Source organism: Heloderma suspectum, chromosome 16, assembly GCF_057233095.1.
Source record: "Heloderma suspectum isolate Gila_16-S chromosome 16, 16-S_ref, whole genome shotgun sequence".
Taxonomy (NCBI): domain Eukaryota; kingdom Metazoa; phylum Chordata; class Lepidosauria; order Squamata; family Helodermatidae; genus Heloderma; species Heloderma suspectum.
The window spans coordinates 6,100,350-6,113,004 of NC_139473.1; the positions used below are offsets into that span (position 1 = coordinate 6,100,350).

Below are 12,655 nucleotides of genomic sequence, written 5' to 3' on the forward strand. Positions count from 1 at the left end.
GGTGTGACCATGGTGACAAGTTTAGATAAGAATGTAAGAAGAGCCTGGTGGATCAAAGCCCTCTGTAGTCCAACATTCTGTTCCCACAGTGGCCAACCAGATGCCTACAGGAAGCGCAGAATGCTACAGTGTGGTTCCAGCCAGCCATGCCCTTTTCAAGACTATTCCATTCCATTGCCTCTCATCCCCCAGTTTTTGGAGGCAGTGGGAGTCCCTCTCAACAGTCAGTCAGTATTCCATGCTCACTGAGCATGCTTGGTACCCACTAGGCTGTTTTGAATCCCCCTTTAATTGTTTTTCTAAAGATTCTTTGTACTTCTGCAAACTTTGGGGTTCCCCTGAGCTGTCTGATAACATCCCTCTTGTACATGGATAGTGCAGTTTTGGCCACATGAAGGATCCACACTCAAAGATGAGTTCACTACTACGTATAGGATGATTCTGAAAAGAGTTTGACAAAGTTACAGGAGAGAATAGGCCCGTCGCTGGCTCTTAGCCAAAATAGAGGAATAAAACCTCTCTCTAAACAGAAGAAGGATGCCTCTGAACACCAAGTGCTTGGAAAATTCAACAGGTGAAAGCAAATTCCAACATGGAAATGAAGTGCAGCGTTGGAAAGCTGCACTTGCCATATCCGTGCCTGTCCAGCAGCTTTCAAAGGCACAGGAGCCCTGATAGACAAAACAGTGGCAACCCTACATTTAGCGCAGGTAGTATATTTCTACTGCTAGTTTATTTCCCCTCTTTTTGCATGTTTGAAATAAAGATCTAGCTCCCAGCAGTGGTGCAGGGTTATTGGTTTATGTACTGCGCTTATATCCTGCCTTTCCTCCAAGAGGCTCAGGTACATGGGATTGTATGTCATGTTCGTCCCACTTAGAGTAGACCCATTCAAATGATTAACATAAAACACATGGTTTGTTATTGGGCTGTGAATCGTGAGTGTGTGGTTAACAAACCATGGTTTGTTATCACAGCTGGGTTCAGACAACACGATAACCCATGTTTCAACAACAACCCATACTCAACCCTTGAGTGTGGGTTATTGTATTGTCTGAACACAGCCAATGTCTGTGAATCAGTTTGAAGCCTTGAAAAGTGTAATATAAAACTATATCATCTAAACATTCACATCTCACTTTCTTGCTGAGAAAGAAAGAAAAAAACCCTTTGACCACTGGAGGAACATAAGCAAAAAGGGAGCTAACAAGTTTTCCTTACAACAGGCTTATAATGTAGGCCAGTATTATTTACTGCCATATTACAGATGGGAGGTTGGGGAAAAAGAATGGCCTCCCTCACACTATGGAATAAATTCATGGCTGAGATTACTTTTGAACCACACAACCTGTTAACCCACACCAGTGTTATTCCTCTACGTCAACCCTTCTCTAAATTAGAATTTTCCGTGACCAGAACTTCTCGCATCCTTCACTTCTAGAGCCTTCCAGTCATATTTTTCTCTTCAATGATTTTCCATGAGCTACTCCGGAGATGTTTTGAAAATGTTCCTTTGCGAGATTCCTAGCCGTAGAGAAATGCGATGTTCTCAAATACACTTTTCTCCCTCACTCTCCTGCCAAACCTTCCCCAAAACTGGAACTGGACAGAAACTGTGTTAACTTTCTCCTCAACATATTGCTCTTTCTTTAGTTCTCCACATCAGAAATAAAAAAAACCAAAAACCATGCACCCTCAACTTCTTCTCAAATTCCACCTCAAAAAAGGAATATTAGGCGTGCCTGTGACAACCCAGTTGGGCCTAGCATTCTCATTTGCCTCATAAAGTGAGATTTGTATTAATAAATGAATAAGATGGAAAGACAAGTCCCAGTGACGGAAGAACAGTCTCTTGTCTGTGGAGTGAGCAGTTGTTGTCATCTGAGTGGCCATTTTGTAACCTCTTGGGCAGGAGTCCACAAAATGGGTTCCTTTTAGAAACCCTTTGAATCGGCTCTTTAACACCCTGCATAAATTCCAGGTGTTTACCATGTAATTAATTTGGACTCAAAAGGGGGCAGTTTACCAAAATATCCATCTTTGATTTCCATTCATAAGCTGTATACTTCTCTTAACCTTGGGCACAGGTAAGCACCTGTATAAATACAGTTTTGCAGATGTATAGACTAATTCAAACTTTTGGAGGGACAGAAGGAAGGAGAACTGGTACAGAAGAAACCCAATTAGAAGGCCAAGGTTTCTTTTATTTTTGTTTTGTTATTTTAAACTAGGTCTTTAAAAGAAACCTACACCCAAAATCAAAGGTATGCTTTTTTTTTTTTTTTAAAGGTACATTAGAAGTTTGTTCAGTATAATTTTAAACACAGCACTAGAAGATTCTACAAGAATATTTATGAGCCCAAGTTCTCGAATGGCTTCTTTTCTCTCTTGCTCACCGAACGCTTTCCAAACCATAGCACATCCAAGCTGCTAAGGGAGCCGAGATCCGATATACTGTAAATGTTAAGTGCTTTTTAATGGCATTTAAAATTAAGCTTTAGCATATGGAATTCATATAGAGTAGACAAGTCAGAGTTTATAATGTTCTTTAGAAAAGCCTTCTAAAATAAATAGAGTGAGCTGAAGCACTACCATAATATATACAGCTAAAATTCTTTTAAGGATAACAAATTAGAACTCGCATCTGATCTTAGGTGTTGCTTAAGTTGCGACCCGCTTCGCAACCGCCTTTGGTAGCGTTTGGCACAAGAAATCAAGACGGGTCAACGAGCCATTGGATCCTGCCAATTTTCTGCACCCTTTTCCAGGAAAATGCACTGGGTATGAAGTTAAAAAAAAAGTTCTGGCTACAGATTGACATTTCATCATGGTTATTAGCTGCTGCCTTTTGGCATCTACGAGCAACATGCCAGCAACTCATCCATTTAATTTTCTTAATGAAAACATATTTCTCAACCTCTTGGCAATGTGGGGTTTTTCAATGAAAAGCTTGGGGCAACACGATGCAAAGAAAGAAAGAAAAGAAAGCATGGATTGCAAGTTTCTTATTGTGCGACGAATAACTCTCCCGAAAAGGAGGAGGATGGCCAAAGCAAATGCAGTCATTGAAGCTGGGTTGAAATGGAATTTGTGGAATGTTTCTCTGGCCTGATTGGAATTGTATCGTTTGAGATGTACCAAGGAAAGCACACACACCTGGAATGGGGTACCCAGGGAATCGTTCATCCCAATAGCGAGTTCTGGCTGGCGGCATCCAACACTTACATGTCTGGCCAAACTTTTGTACACATTTTGGAGCAGCTGAATGGGTTGATAGATCTGAGAGACTATGATTAGGTAGAAGCTTATTCAAGGGCAGCAAGCAAGGAATCTTAACTTAAGAAGATATCATGGCACCACATCGCCTACCCCTCGTTACCTATGTCAGGGGTGTTGAATCACAGGCCCCGGGGGCCAAATCACCTCCCAATCCAGCCTTCCAAGGTTCTCCAGGTGGCCACACCTTCTTCCCCATGTCACAAGGTGGTTCCCACTTCCCCCCTGACCACCTATCACTTGGTAGCTTCCTGGCTTTCGCACCATTTCCTCTCCATTCTAAAAGGTTGAAATGTTGCACTCCTCACAGCATCCTTTCCTTCACAACATTCATCCTTTCCATCACAACATCCTTTCCTTCTTATGTTTAAAAACAGTTTATAGTCAGGGAGTGGCCAGGCAGGGTTGTACATCGTGACCGACGCGCACGTTATTTTTACTTTTTAAATGCACGACCCTTTCCCACCACAAAATGGTGCTTATTCCCAATTCAACATCTTTAGCAGCAGAAGCATTTTATTCCTGCAGCCATCATGGTGCAATGGTTTAAGTGAGTTTAAGCAGTTGTAAAGCATGGGATGGAGGCGGAGGCCAGGGTGGAGAGAAATACAAATGCTAGACCAGCTCTGCAGCGAATGGGTGTAAGACACGGGTGTGGAACCTCATTCAGCCAGAGGGCCAAATTCCATTTGGAGCAGCTGTCGGGGGCTGCATTCCAGAGATAGGTGGAGCCAAAGGCATATGGGGAGTGGCCCAAAAAAGTACCAGCATATCGTAGCTTAAAGCTCTTAATACCTTTTAGGATGGGGAAAAAATACAAAACCTGGGAAACCACCAAACGATCAGTGGTTGGGGGAAAGGGGAAGGGAGTACAGCCAGATCCCTCTCCCTGGTGTAAGACCGTCAGATCCAGGGTTTAAAATGACCTAGCTGCACCTGGTCAGGAAACGTGTCAGTGGTGCAGAGGGCAACCCGGTTTCTCTCTCTCATCCTCCCTGACCAGTTTTTAATTGACATTTTGGGATAGTATTTAAACTGTGTAATTGTATTTTATTATAATTTCTTATTGTGAACTGCCCTGGGATATATTGTATGAAAGGCCGTATACAACTACCTTAAATGAGTAGCAGGTAATGCAGGCCTGTAGAAATGGTTATCCTCTTATTCAGGGGAATTGCTGTAGTACAAACATTAAACCACTTCGAAGATAGTTAAATTTATCCTGGTTTTCCCCACAACAGCATGGGAATTGTAGCTTTGCGGGAGTGGGCAAATTCACTATAGTCCCTAGCTCTCCACTCTAAACTGCAATTCCCAGCATTCCCTGTGAAAAAGCAGTGAGAGTTAAACTGAATTCAAATCAGACTGTATTCATAGTGTAGTTGTGCCCTTGGTGGCGTAAGCATCAAATGAAATTCAGGATGAACAAAAAGGAAGCAAGACATCACACAATGCAAAAGTAACCTTTGGAACTCTTAAGCCACAGGATGTGGCAGTGGCCAGTTAACACAATGGCTCCATTCTTAGTTATCATTTACACCAAATCAACCCCTGAGATCTTCTGAGGAGCTCTTATTGGTTGTTCCACAACCAACAGCAGGACATCAGGTAATGACATATGCAGGCCTTCTCAGTAGTGGCACCCATCCTCTGGAAAAAAAAAACAAACCCCACACACACACATGTTGTTTGAGAGCCAGAAACTGTGTCAAGCTTTAACACTTTTTGGAGACAAAACTAGTTTACACAGGCTTTCCCTAACTTGTAATCACACTGTTCTGTTTACTGTTCATGTAACTTTTTAATGTATTTATTATGTTATCCTGTTTTTACATTGGTTTTTACATTGTCTTTTATGTATTTTTTAATGTAAACTGCTTAGAGATTTTAGCATATCAAGTGGTATGCAAGTAGCTTAAGTAAGTAAACAAATTTCAGTCAGTGACTAATACCCACACCTTCCATGAATTTATATACAGCTTAAAAAAAAAATCAATATGCCAGTCAATGACTATTAGCCATGGTAGCTAAGAACAGAACCTCCATGTTCAAAGAAAGCCTACCATATATCAGGTGCTCCTTTGGTATGCAACATATGGACTCTCCCACCTACTTATAACCCATCCTTTTAATACTCACGTAACAGTCAAAAACCTAGTGGTGATATCTTGGGGACAGGGGGGCTTCCCCTGTTGACTTGTGCTATGATGAATGTTGTTAGAAGGCACAAAGCCCTGTCCATAAGACGGATAAAAACGTAATCCATTAAGATTTTGTTTTTAATCTGTATTTTACCATTAGCTGTATTGAACACCATTTTTTGGCAGAAATGCAGCATACGTGACGACCACCCAGAGAGTTTTGGCTGTTTGGTGGTACAGAAATGTAATAAATAAATTTAAAAAATATAAATTAACTAATTGGGGTGTAAGCCTATGAATGGTTAGACAGAAAAACGTCCTACAGCTCCCAGCATTCCCCAGCCAGCACAGCATAGGATTGTGCCCTAAATAAATAAATAATACCATAACTCAGGGGTCCCCAGCCTTTTTAGACCCGTAGGCACATTTGGGAATTTGAGAAACTGCTGTGGACATCACCCAAAAATATCTCCCACAGAGGATGTGGCTAGTCACATAATGGCTGCCACGGGAGGCTGGCTAGTCAAAGGACAAGGAACTCACCCAAGGAACTGCTGAGTACAAGAAGAGGAAGGGTCTGAACTCCAAAGCCAGTCCACATATTTGACTTCACAGAAGCATAACAAAATACTCATTTCACAGAGGACAAGCTAGTGAGGGTGAGGGACAATTCATCTCTTGTCAGATGAACCCATCTAATCTATACCTCTATTTAGTAGGGATGTCGGAGAAATCTGCGACAGAATCAAATGAGTTTGGATTCCTATGAATCTGACCCACATATTCCTCAGTGGACTGGCTTTTCTCGAGTCGCATGGATTCTGTGGACTTGCGAACTGGGTTTTTTTACTTTCCAGAGTGTTATGCAAATTTAGTTGTAGAAAAATACGTAAAATAAAAAACCAGCAGCCAAAAATGTGCACTTCCCCCATCAGTTAAAGCAGGAAAATGTGCATTTTGGGAGGATTTGTGGATTTCTGTGAGTGCTAAATTGCGCAAATTTGCACAAATTAGCATTTACGCAAATTCGGAAAACGGAAAAATCCAATTCTGTCAATGAGCAGATGATGGAATGAAAGGCACATGACAATCCGAGAAAAGCAGACAAAGCAGATTTCATAAAATCCATACATCCCTACTATTTAGAAACGAGGGCAGAGTGCACCTCACAATGAACCCCTGACTGACTCTGAAATATCATAGAAGAAAGTATCTTCTTTTGAAGTTGACAAACATGCAAACCCACCCACCCCCAAAGGCTTCATGTACAGTCTCTTTTGCAGCCCCCAAGGCAGCCCCCCTGAACATTAGGAACTGGGCATTTGGGCTTTGTAGAGGTAGCCCAGAGACCCAAATCTTTCTTCATTAGTGGGGCAGCTGTTACACAGCAACCCCTTGAAATGTCAGCATGGAGAGAACTCTCATGTCCAAAGCTTTCCAGCTGGCCCCTGACATCCTAAAGGAGGATGAAGAGGAAAGACCCTTCCCCCCACTGAACTCACAACTGTTCATGTCCAGAAAAATGGGAGAAAAAAGGGTAGAGGAAGTAGATGCAGAAAAACTGCAAACATCTCGACTTCCTTTCCATGTAGATTTGACCACTGTGGAACCTTTGTGTGCCTGCAAAGGATTCTGGGTAAATTTTAGGGCAGGGATGGGCCAAGTTTAGTCTCATTTGGTCAGACTGCCGTTTTGGTTTTTCAGCCAGAATGTCTTGCACACATAAACATATCAGAAGTTGGTAACCTGTGGTAACTTCTGGAACGTATTTCCATCCAGTCACCTTCATGCATTTGGCTACAAAATCATGACACCAATACTGAATTCTGAGCCAGACTTAGGATTAGGTGCCCGACCTCAGGGGTGGGCAGAAGGTAGAACGCCTGACGTTCTGGGCTTCAACTCCCAGAAGCCCCTGCCAGCATGGCCAATGCTCAGGAATGCTGGGAGTTGAAGTCCAAAACATCTGGAGGTCAACTTTCTGCCCACCTCAGCCCTACCTAATTATGTATTATTCATAAAAACTCCAAGCAGCTTGCAAAGGAGACATAAAACCATTAAGATGAAAACAAATTAAGAGAACATCCTAAGAATACAAGTAGAAAGAGAAAGAAACCCTTCTTAAATTCATTCGGCAATGCCAGAGGCTAGCTGCACAAAAAGGGGCTTACCTCATTTTCTAAGTAACAGCACACAGATGGATTGTTCTGGACAACTGGCACAAAAGACTTGGGCTGATCCCAGAAAAGCTCCCCCCCCCTTACAAAATCCCACTGATGTCACAAACGACTTGGATATATGAAACAGCAGATCAAGGCAAGCCAGAACTTTCGCAAAACAACAGAAGGTTGCAGTGCATCATCACCCTATAAATAGGATTGCTCCTGTTCAGGGTCCAGCCAGTCATGGCCTCCTCCAGGATACTATACCACTGTTAGGCGATCAAGCAAGCTGTTTTCCTTTTCTGATTGACACTCAACACTCTGTAAATACCAAAAATGTTCAGTCCCGACTGAGCTGGGGGTGGGGGGTGTTATGTTTTTAAAAAGGCAGTGCCAGCTCCAGTTTTTGAGGGGACTTGGGCAAGGATCCCTCCCTCAGTGAGTCTGCCTTCTCACTGCCATGGTCAACAGCTGCTCTTGCTCCTTCTCTTCTTTCTCATCGGTGCTACTACATGCTTGCTTGACAGACAGAGAGCCGGTGAGCAAGCAGACCGTGGCATCTCCTGCTCACCACCACCACTGTCTGGGTCAGAGCAAGAGGCAGGTGAACAAACAGGCTGCAATGGTGAAGAGGAGGAGGAAGTCCAGGGGGCTCTGGTCAGTGGGGCCCAGCTGGAGTGAGGGCCTTTGGAAGGTGCCTGACCACGCCTAACATTAATGCCAGGCCTGTTAAAAGGGTCCATCTAGTCCAGCATTCTGTTCCCACAGTGGCCAGCCAGATGCCCCAATAGGAAGTCCCCAAGCAGGACATGAGTGCCAAAGTATCCTTCTGCTCATGTTCCCACCAGCTTGTATTCAGAGGCATACTGCCCCTGATCCTGGAGGAAGCATATAAGCCATCATGATGAGTGGCCATTGGTAGCCTTCGCCTCCATGGATTTGTCTGCTCCCCTTTTAAGGCCATCCTACGCTAAAGCCTTTGATTGTGTGGATCACAACAAACTGTGGCAAATTCTTAAAAGAGATGGGAGTACCAGACCACCTTACCTGTCTCCTGAGAAACCTGTACGAGGGTCAAGAAGCAACAGTAAGAACCAGACATGGAACAACTGATTGGTTCAAAATTGGGAAAGGAGTACGACAAGGCTGCATATTGTTGCCCTGCTTATTTAATGTATATGCAGAGTACATCATGAGACACGCCGGGTTGGATGAATCACAGGTCGGGATTAAGATTGCCGGGTGAATTATCAACAACCTCAGATACGCAGACAATACCACCCTAATGGCAGAAAGTGAAGAGGATCTAAAGAGCCTCTTGTTGAGGGTGAAAGTGGAGAGTGCAAAAGCTGGTTTGAAACTCAACATTAAAAAAACGAAGATCATGGCATCTGCCCCCATCACTTCCTGGCATATAGAAGGGGAAGAAATGGAAGTAGTGACAGATTTTACTTTCTTGGGCTCCAAGATCACCAGAGACGGTGACTGTAGCCATGAAATTAAAAGACGCTTGCTCCTTGGGAGGAAAGCTATGGCAAACCTAGACAGCATAGTAAGAAGCAGAGACATCACCATGCTGACAAAGGTTTGTATAATCAAAGCTATGGTTTTCCCAGTAGTAATGTATGGCTGTGAGAGCTGGACTATAAGGAAGGCTGAGCGCCGAAGAATTGATGCTTTCGAACTGTGGTGCTGGAGAAGACTCTTACGAGTGCCCTGGACTGCAAGGAGGTCAAATCGGTCAATCCTAAAGGAAATCAACCCTGAGTGCTCATTGGAAGGACAGATACTGAAGCTGAAGCTCAAATATTTTGGCCACCTAATGCAAAAAGAAAAGTCACTGGAAAAGACCCTGATGCTGGGAAAGACTAAAGGCAAAAGGAGAAGGGGATGGCAGCGGATGAGATGGCTAGATAGCATCACCGATGCAATGAATATGAACTTGAGCACACTCCGGGAGAGAGCAGAGGACAGGAAGGCCTGGCGTGCTATGGTCCATGGGGTCACGAAGAGTCGGACACGATTTAACGACTGAACAACAACAAGTTGACAGCCATCACTTCATCTTGAAGTAGCAAATTCTATAGTTTAACTCTGCGCTGTGTGGAGAAGTCCTTCCTTTTATCTGTCCTGAAACTCCCACCATTCAGCTTCATGGTATGACCCTGGATTTTAGTATTATGGGAGAGAGAGAGAAAGTTCCTATGCACTCTCTGCTCATCATGCATAATTTTGCACACCTGTATTGTCTCCCTATACTCACTTTTTTCTTAGCTAAACATTATCACTTGTACAACAACCCTCTGGGATAGGTCAGTAATGCAAGTTGTGGGTGGTGGTGAAGCGCAGCCAACAATGCAACGCTAGGCATGTGTAAGCCGCACCAAAGTCACTGGGACTTACTCCCAGGGAAGTGTAATAGATTGCAGCCCGAAAGATGGTTGCTTGCCTAAGGCCACCTTACTGGGTTCACAATTGGCTTTAGAGATACACAAAGAAATGAAAAAGCTGAATAGGGACTGCGTCTGCATTGCAAAGCCAAAAGTTTCAATCCTGTTTAAGGCTCCCAGTTGTTGCAGTCCACATGCTCACACAACTGTCTAAGGAAACCTGCATACTATTGTTTAGGGCAGGGATGGGAAACTCCTTTCAGCCCGGGGGCCGAATCCCATTTCAGGGACCACATTCCAGTGGTGGGCAGGACTGAAGGGAAAAGGGGTGGGGCAAAGGGAAAAGTGGCCGGGCAAAAATACCGGCATATTTTAGCTTAAAGCTCTTACTGACAGTAACTAGGTCTTAGGAGAGGCATTTCAATCTATTAGAATGGGGTGGGGGGGACTGCATCTAAACTGTAGGACAACCTTCCCCAACCCGGTACCCTCCAGATGTGTTGGACTACAACTCCCATAATTCCCAGCCAACGTAGCATGGCCATGCTGGCTGTGAATTATAGGAGTTGTAGTAGATAGATCCAGAGGACACCGGGCAGGGAAGACGGGTTTGGGGGAAAGAGCTATAGATCTCCATCAAGGGAGATTTGTTGGCGGGGGGCAGGGGAATGGGGAAATCACCACTGCCAGACTGGTCTCAGCTTTAGAGGACAGGCCTGGACTCATTCCGCAAGAGCCACTGATCTTGAGGAGAGTTCCCAGTCCTAGACATGGTGCTGATGTTTCTGGACTGTCTTTCCATGTAATCAGTTCACTTTGGCAACCCTGTGCTAAACGCAGCTCTGCTGGTGGCCAAGTACAAAGAAAGCCAGAAGAGGAAGAAGAAAAGGCCAAGGTTAAAATAGCTAAGCGATGAAGTGCGAGTGACTTATTTGCTCCAATAATGAAGTGATCCCTCCTCAGTTCAGTTTGTCCCGGACACATTTGGATAGTCACAAATGGCTTTTAAATGAACTGTTAGAGGAGAAACCACTTAGGGGATTTCTATTTATTTAATCGGCTTTCTAAAAAAATATATCCTTGTAGTAGTCTCACAGTTCCTGGCCATGTTCAGCGGTTATTGACGCAAAGCTCCCAAAGCCAAAACGTCCATCCAGAGATGGATTGGCTTTTGAATCACTGAGTAACGAGGAGGAAGGAATGCATCGGTCCGTTTTGGCTAACCAGAGGGCCTTCTGGCTCATCTTGGGCAGTTTATCAGCTATGAGTCATTGGCAATGCCAACAACAATGCTGCGGAACTCCCTCCCAAGGGAGGCCAGTTTCGCTCCCTCTCTGCTGTCCTTCCGCCAGCAGGCAAAGACCTTTTTATTCAAGGAGGCCTTTGCTGTGTAAGCGGGTCTGTTGGGCTTGGTGCTGTTTTTTATTCTGTTAGCATTGTGTTTGTAAATGTGTCTTAATGCATTTGTTGCATTATTGTTTTAATCAAGTTTTATTTGTGATTGGATGCTGCCTTGAGTGCTATTTTTCTTGGTAGAAAGGCAGGGTACAAATCAATCAAACAAACAAACAAACAAGGGGATGATGGAATCCTCACCCCAGATCCAAAAAGAAATGTGGTCAGAATAGCAAGAACTGAAACAGCCTCTCATGAACCATAGAAGAGCCATGCTGGATCAGACTAAAGGTCCATCTAGTTCAGCATTTGGTTTCCCACAGTGGCCACCAGAGGCCTCCACCAAGCAGGACATGAAGGCAACAGACCTCCCCCAGCATCTGGTATTCAAAGATATACTGCCTCTGAACTCCAAATAACCATCACGACAGGAGGTTGTCCAGCAAGTGGGAAGCCCCCAAAACAAGCACTGTCCAAAGATGCTCCATAGATGGGTGCAGAGACCAGTTGAGTAAGAGTTAAGCACAACCTGATGCATTACAAGCCATAGAAGATCCTTCACTGAGGGAGGCGCATAGATCTAAAAGGTGTATCTCAATTCAAGAGAGACAAGTGCAGCTGCTATGCTCCATAGCAGCGTTCCCCAACGTGTCTTGGACAGCAGCTGCTATGCCCAGCCAGCGTGCTCCATGGCAAGTCAGATGCCATTCCAGAGGAGTAGGGGGAGAAATGGGAGTCGCAGCTGAACAGCATGTGGTGGATAAAGAGAGGTTAACCCAAGGGCTGGCAAGCCTACACGCAGCACGTATTTGTAATGGTAGAAAGGGAGGTGTAACCAACTGATCAGTGGTGGAGCTCCTGCTTTGCTTGGGGAGGTCCCAAGTTCAATCCCCAGTGTCAAAGGATGGAAAAGACACTTCCTTGCCCAAGACCCTGGAGAGCTGCTGCCAATCAGAGTCAATATTGGGGCAGATGGACAAATAGTCTGACCTAGTCAAATGGATCTTCCTAGGTTTCACATTAGAAGAGCTGAAGTTTTGAAAAAAAGAAGGAGAAAGAAATAGAGCCTTGTGGCACCTTAGGAGTGTCTCTATGGTCAGCTACAAGACGTTGAAGGATATGCTCTCAAAATCTAACATTTCCTTTGACATCATCACTTTGCAGTTTTTGATGGGGGAAAGGGGAGGGGAAGGGACGGAAGAGCCATTTTTCACACAACAAGCTTGCCACACCGAAGTCAAAGTGCTGAAGTCACTGAGCAAGCGCTTTATACCACTGCCGCAAATAATAT

General features: G+C 44.3%; 1 protein-coding gene across 1 annotated transcript in view; it reads right to left on the reverse strand.

The window, feature by feature from the left end:
- TBX4 (T-box transcription factor 4) overlaps positions 1 to 12,655 on the reverse strand; it is a 123,066-nt gene that overhangs the window by 37,015 nt on the left and 73,396 nt on the right. The gene's annotated exons all lie outside the window — the stretch shown is intronic.